This window comes from Austrofundulus limnaeus, unplaced genomic scaffold (assembly GCF_001266775.1).
Source record: "Austrofundulus limnaeus strain Quisiro unplaced genomic scaffold, Austrofundulus_limnaeus-1.0 Scaffold50, whole genome shotgun sequence".
Classification (NCBI taxonomy): domain Eukaryota; kingdom Metazoa; phylum Chordata; class Actinopteri; order Cyprinodontiformes; family Rivulidae; genus Austrofundulus; species Austrofundulus limnaeus.
The window spans coordinates 162,080-168,541 of NW_013952452.1; the positions used below are offsets into that span (position 1 = coordinate 162,080).

The 6,462-nt window shown below is 40.8% G+C and overlaps 1 protein-coding gene across 1 annotated transcript in view; it reads right to left on the reverse strand.

Annotated features, from left to right (window-relative positions):
• Positions 1-6,462, reverse strand: part of LOC106517548 (contactin-associated protein-like 2) — a gene marked incomplete at both ends in the record, with an annotated part of 175,923 nt that overhangs the window by 26,365 nt on the left and 143,096 nt on the right.

Below are 6,462 nucleotides of genomic sequence, written 5' to 3' on the forward strand. Positions count from 1 at the left end.
CCAAAGTTATAGTTCTGTCTTATACTGTATGTGATACTTCAGTTTAAGAATAAAACACATTTCTTTGAGTTTATATTTTTATAAATAAGTTAGTCAAACAGCAAAGGAAGCAGCCTAAGCAGAGAGACCCAGACTTCCCTCTCCCCAGCCACTTGGGCCAGCTCCTCCGGGGGAATCTCAAGGTGCTCCCAGGCCAGCAGAGAAACATAGTCCCTCCAGTGTGTCCTGGGTCTTCCTATGGGCCTCCTCCCAGTGGGACGTGCCCAGAACACCTCACCAGGRAGGCGTCCAGGAGGCATCCTAACCAGATGAACCACCTCAAMTGGCTCCTCTCGACATGGAGGAGCAGCGGCTCTACTCTGAGTCCCTCCTGGATGACTGAGCTTCTCACCCCATCTCTAAAGGAGAGCCCAGACACCMTGCAGAGGAAACYCATTTCAGCCTCTTGTATCCGCGATCTCGTTCTATCAGTCACTACCCAAAGCTCGTGACCATAGATGAGGGTTGGAATGCAGACCGACCGGAGCTTCACCTTCTGGCTCAGCTCTCGCCCGCATCACTGCAGACGCAGCACCAGTCCACCTGTCGATCTCCCGCTCCGTTCTTCCCTCATTCGTGAACAAGACCCCGAGATACTTAAACTCTTTCACTTGGGGCAGGACCTCCTCCCCGACCAGGAGACGGCATGCTGCCATTTTCTGGCTCAAGACCAATGGTCTCGGATTTGGAGGCACTGATCCTCATTCCGGCCGCTCCGCACTCGGTTGTGAACCGCTCCAGTGAGAGCTGCAGATCACGATCTGATGAAGCCAATAGGACCACATCATCCGCAAAAAGCAGAGATGCTAAGGTCACCATAAAGGATCCCCTCAACACCCTGGCTGCGCCTAGAAATTCTGTCCATAAAAGTAATGAACAGAATCGGTGACAAAGGGCAGCCTTGGCAGAGTCCAACTCTCACTGGAAACGAGTCCAACTTAAGACAGGCAATGTGGACCAAGTTCTGGCACCGGTGGTACAGGGACCTAATAGCCCGTATCAATGGGCCTGGTACCCCATACTATTTTGTTTATTATTTAAATATTGTTAAAAGTTGTTTATCTCTTTTTGATACTCTTAGTTTGAATTTTAGCTGCTAAAGATGCTACACACATGGTTCCTGATACGTCAAGCACAGCTTGTAAGAGGGGATATTTTTTATTTAATTTTGGAAAAGCTATAAAAAAGGAAGTTAAACACTTCAGAATGTTTTTTAGTGGACTTGAAATTAGTGGAACTTAAGTTAGTGGAAGCTAATCGGTCCACTAATGGTTTCCAAAGTTAGCAAAAACGCTAATTTGCTAAATGAGGAGCTGGTTCCGCAATTAGTGGATTAGCAAAACTATGTGGTGTGTGTTAACAGACAGCACAAGATTTRKTGCCWAGAAGCATACAACAAAGTAATAATCTCAAATACAAATGTCTTTATTTTGTTGTGTTAAGTACATATACTGCCTAGCCTGGCCCTTGCCTTCCTACGCAGCTCCGCTCAATTCTAGTTTCCCTTCACTGCTTCGTCTGGGATTTCTCCCGGGCCAATTAGAGAATAGAACGTCGATTTTCTGCGCAGTGTCTGCTTGTAGTTTATTTTACCTGGGCCAATCAGCAAACAGAAGGCGGAGTTTTGAACGACGTCAATTTTCTGCGCAGTGTCTGCTTGTAGTTTATTTTACCTGGGCCAATCAGCAAACAGAAGGTGGAGTTTTGAACGGCGTCAATTTTCTGCGCAGTGTCTGCTAATTATGCAGTGGAGGAAGTGAATGAAGCCAGTCTGTGTTGATAAGGCTTCCAAATTAAAWTAAATTTGTCTGACAAAGCAGCAGCTCTCATTTACAGTCGTCTCGGTCAGCTCGGTACTTCTCTCCTCTCAGTGGGTTTTTTACAGCGTACACAATTTCTGGTTAGTTCTTAGCTTAGCCTCCTTCCCAACAACATACGTTGCGGCCAACCGATCCAATCATTTTAAACTTCAGCAGAGGCCACGCCTCCAGCAAGAATYGCTTCTCTATAGCTGAGAGTCCAGACCCTCATATGAAGCAAAGTGAAGGACAAGGGTCTGGTTTTTACCAGGCTATATACTGCCTTGTCTTTTTTAACAACAACCCTACTGACAGTATTTCTTGTTCAACTGTGCTTCAAACATTACATTGTCAAAACATTTCCATAAATTTTAGTCAGACTGTCTCCTGAAGTTTTCACCTATCTTAATCACAACTTTTTCCCTTTAGACATTATTTTAGACTAAACTTTAAGAYCCAATGGCTGTTTGGGCTGCTCGTGTATCTGAGTGCACACATACTGAAAGTGCTGCGCAAAATCTGCGTAATGACTGTAAACAGATATGAGGGTAATATTTCACAAACTCATTCTGTCAAACAACGAGACATTAACACGTACAATATTTGCAGGGAAAACAAGACAGTGTAAGAATTATGAGCAACATCTTTGTTTTAGAGACAGGAGGGAGGGTGGGGGGCACAAGAACAAATAAAACCGTCCCTGATAAGTCATTACTCATATACATGCAGTATGCACACATAGGCACAGTCCAAACGACAGTGATGGAATTGGTCTGAATGAAAAATTGAGTCAGGTGGCTAGAAGTCGAAACACAAATGGTTGATTCTTGAGGCAAACGTTGTTATAAAGTAAACCCATTGTGTTTTGTGTCATTCATCATTCATTACCATCTACTGCCACAAAAGACAGGCAATCCTGTAATGCAAAGTCTATAATCATTATCACCATTAATTTAACACAAAAGTGCACCACATTCACAGTCTGCTGTAAACACTTTATTAAATTCAGCTAAGRGTTTGGACAGAAAGTGAAAAAGTGCAAAATTTCAACTTGTTTTTCTGACCAGCTGTGCAAMTCACCAGCCGGGTTGATGATGAATACCGTTTTGTTCCTGAGAGACAATCATACRAGTGAGGCAGTCGCTGCTAATAATYATGGTATTAATAAGTGACAATCATAGGCTGATCCAAAAAGATTACTTYATCAGTCAAAGTTTTTGTAGGTCGTTAGTTTTTTTTTAAGATTATCGCAACAAGTTTAACTGTTTTCTTGGTTTGACTCCAGAGAAGGTTCAGATTCCCAGACCTAATCTGTACTTTGAAGAGACAAATTAAAGACTAGAGGTTTTGCTTGATTAACTCTATCATACTTAGAGAACATAAATAAAGAAATAAATGACAGGAACACATGTAAAAGAAGTTAAGAATGAAGCAACATCTCCTTGCGTTACACTTCCCTTAATCTTACAATCAATTAGGATGAATTTTATGACTTTAGCAATGTTTTTTTTAACATTATTTAGCATTTTTCTTGTTTTATGTTAGATTTTAGTTGATCAAGAGTTGCAGTCATGGTTGAATGGTTCTTCATYACGTGGCTTACATTTTCAGTAGGACACAGGTCTGGACTGCAGAAGGACAAAGTCAGGAACATGAACTCCAAGCTGCTCTCCATGAAGCCACTGCTGTGCCATGATAATACTAACGACAAGGCTTTACCTTCTGAATACTGATGCAAGTGTTACAGCTCACAAGCTGCACGCTCCACCGCTGGGACAGAAACAAAGGCTCAGGTAGGAGAAGAGGATGTGGACCTTTTAGGGGTATAATTGGCGATCAAACACACACTCTGTATTTCCACACTGTGACAATTTGTGTGTGTTAAATGCTGCCCATTCTCTCCCCTCTGAGAGATAATACTAGTCATTAACGCAGCTCTTTACACACCACCAGGCGCTAATGCTGGAATGGATCTTCTGCATTTTACTGTAGATAAACAACAACACATGTACCTTAAGGGCTTTGGTTTTTATTGCCAGAGATTTGAACAAAGCAGGCCACACATTAGTACTTCCTAAATTGTAGTAAGGTGAAAAATGCCCAAATGGATCTGAAAACACACTCAGCTTTGTGAATTTAAGATAAATGTAAGCATGCAGAGCTATGTACTGTATACCTCTTATCTCACTCAGATTAGTTAGATTAACCGTCTCCGCTCCACATTTCAGCATCCACTGCACAGTAACAAACTACTGCATTTATTCAATACGATCTCAGATATAATACAACCCCCCCCCCCCCTCTTTTGGCTTAAAAAGCATAAAAAATGTATTCTTCAARCTACCTCTAATTTCACTTCAGGATTTTTCAACCTTTGCAGTCTTTGTCAGTAAAATGATCATTTGACTATTAATTTTATTTTAACAACATATGTACTAAATTTGACAACAAATGTATATCAGCAAACTATGATTTTGAGCTTTGTAGCAGCATCATATGAACACCGGCATTTTGCACACAGTCCACCAGGGGGCGCCAATACAAAACTCAGAGACGTCACATGAGATTTGGGGCATCTTCTGGTGGAAAAACAGACCATTGTACTTCGGGAATGCCTACTTGCGAGTGCCCCCTCTGGTGGAGAAACCTTTTTTGGGCAATCCAACTGCTGCTGAACACCGGTGAATGGCAGCCATTACAGACAAATGTGTTTGTTGTTATTCCAAGAGCGGCCTGGTCGCACACTAATGTCGTTAGTTTGTTATCATCACTAAACAACAGCTCTGTTTTTTTTACACATCATGTCAGCCTGCCTGGGTTTGTTACTACCTCGCTCGGCTCGGAGTGTCAGAGGTAAGTTCGCTTCAACTCCTTTCTATGACCCGGTCACATTTCCGGACTCAGGCATATTGTGAATTTTGTGAAAATTCAGTACATTAACAAAAAATCGACCTGAGTATAGTACTACCCCTGACTTTGTGCATGATTTTTTGGATTAAATTTTTCGTATTATACTTGCATAAATACGGTAGTCTCCAACAGTCACAGCTCACTGAGAAACTGGTTTTAGTTTTTCTTAATATACAACTACTGCTGCTCACTCTAATTATACTAGTATTCTTTTATGGATGATGAAGAAGTGGACAAAATAATTTCTGTACAACCTAAACTAAAATGCTTCAACAAGAAACATAAATCTTCTTGGCTTTAAAAATAATTTTCCACATTAAAAAAAAGACAAGGAAAGGTCTACATCTTCCCAGCAGACCTGTTCTGAACATTGAAACATTTTCTTAAGAAGGTGAAGGTAGACTTTAAAAGTATAGAAGTTTCAAGAAAAAACAACCCAAAAAGAAAGCAACTGAAAACTTCCACCACTCTTTTACTGAGGGTGTAATGTTGTWCGGCAACGCTGTGTGGTATGATGGCTGCACCGGAGCAGACAGGAGGCGGCTTTAGAGGATCATTAAAACACTACAGAGAATCAGTGACAGCTCTCGTTGCTTGCTGAAGGCCTTTAACAACTTCATTTGCCTCAGCAGGGAACAAAACATCCAGAAGAACACATCCCACCCTCGTGCTCMGATGTTTGACCTGTTACCCTCTGGCAGATGTTACACTCCATTAAAACTACAACAAACAGACTAAGAGTCAGTTTCTTACCCAGAGCCATAACATTACTGAACTCCAAACTGCATTGATCCCACAACTTCGCAGCATYGTCACAGCAGTGCTGCCAAACTCCATGAAATGTAAAGCTGTAATACCACACTTGTAYGACACCTTACACTCTGTGATGTGCACAGTTTTCTATAAAGAAMTTCTTAAAATAATGTCTTTACTTTAGTCAAACAAATGTACTACACTAAGTTCTAAAAATATTTATTTATCCAAAATTGTAGCTTTTTATGCATTTTTACTTTGTTTAACAAATCGATTATTTCARATGCCCTGGTTAAACTTAGTTACATTTGAAATAGGGATGCCAAAAATGAATCGACTTACAATAAATTGTCAAATAATGGTTTATTCCATTCGATTAATTGAAAACATCCATTTGAGCATTATTTCAGTGTAGTTTGGCTGCCATCCAGTAGAGGGCACCACTGCTCTCAGCCTGGCCTTACTCTACCTTACTCTCTCTGTTGAGCTGAGCAGAGGGCAGCCTCGATGTGGGTGGCAAACATGCAAATCTTGCTTAGTTTTATTTGCAACACCACAAAATTAATGGACTACACCAAACTCAAAGGAAAAGTATCGAAAGCTGCACTGGACTCTCCAGCAGTATGATGCTTAAGACAAGAGAGGAAGGACGATAGAGAATGGTAAGCTAACTGTGGCTAATGTTAGCTTCTTCTTGTAGAGTTTAATTCCGTGTGAATGAAACAAACAAAAAGTTACAGTCGCAACAAATAATTTTTGTGAAGTTAATCTTATCTGTGTGACGTAACCCGGTTGTAAACCAATCAAATGAACAGTAACAATATTATGTTTATAGTTTGTTTTTGAGTAAATCTTTAGCTTAAAATGCTACCCTGCCATTTAAATGTTAGTTTTGTAGTTCTCTGTGCTTTTTCCTGTTTTTTTTTTCCCAACTAGATACCTTATAGATTAATGTTTTGTT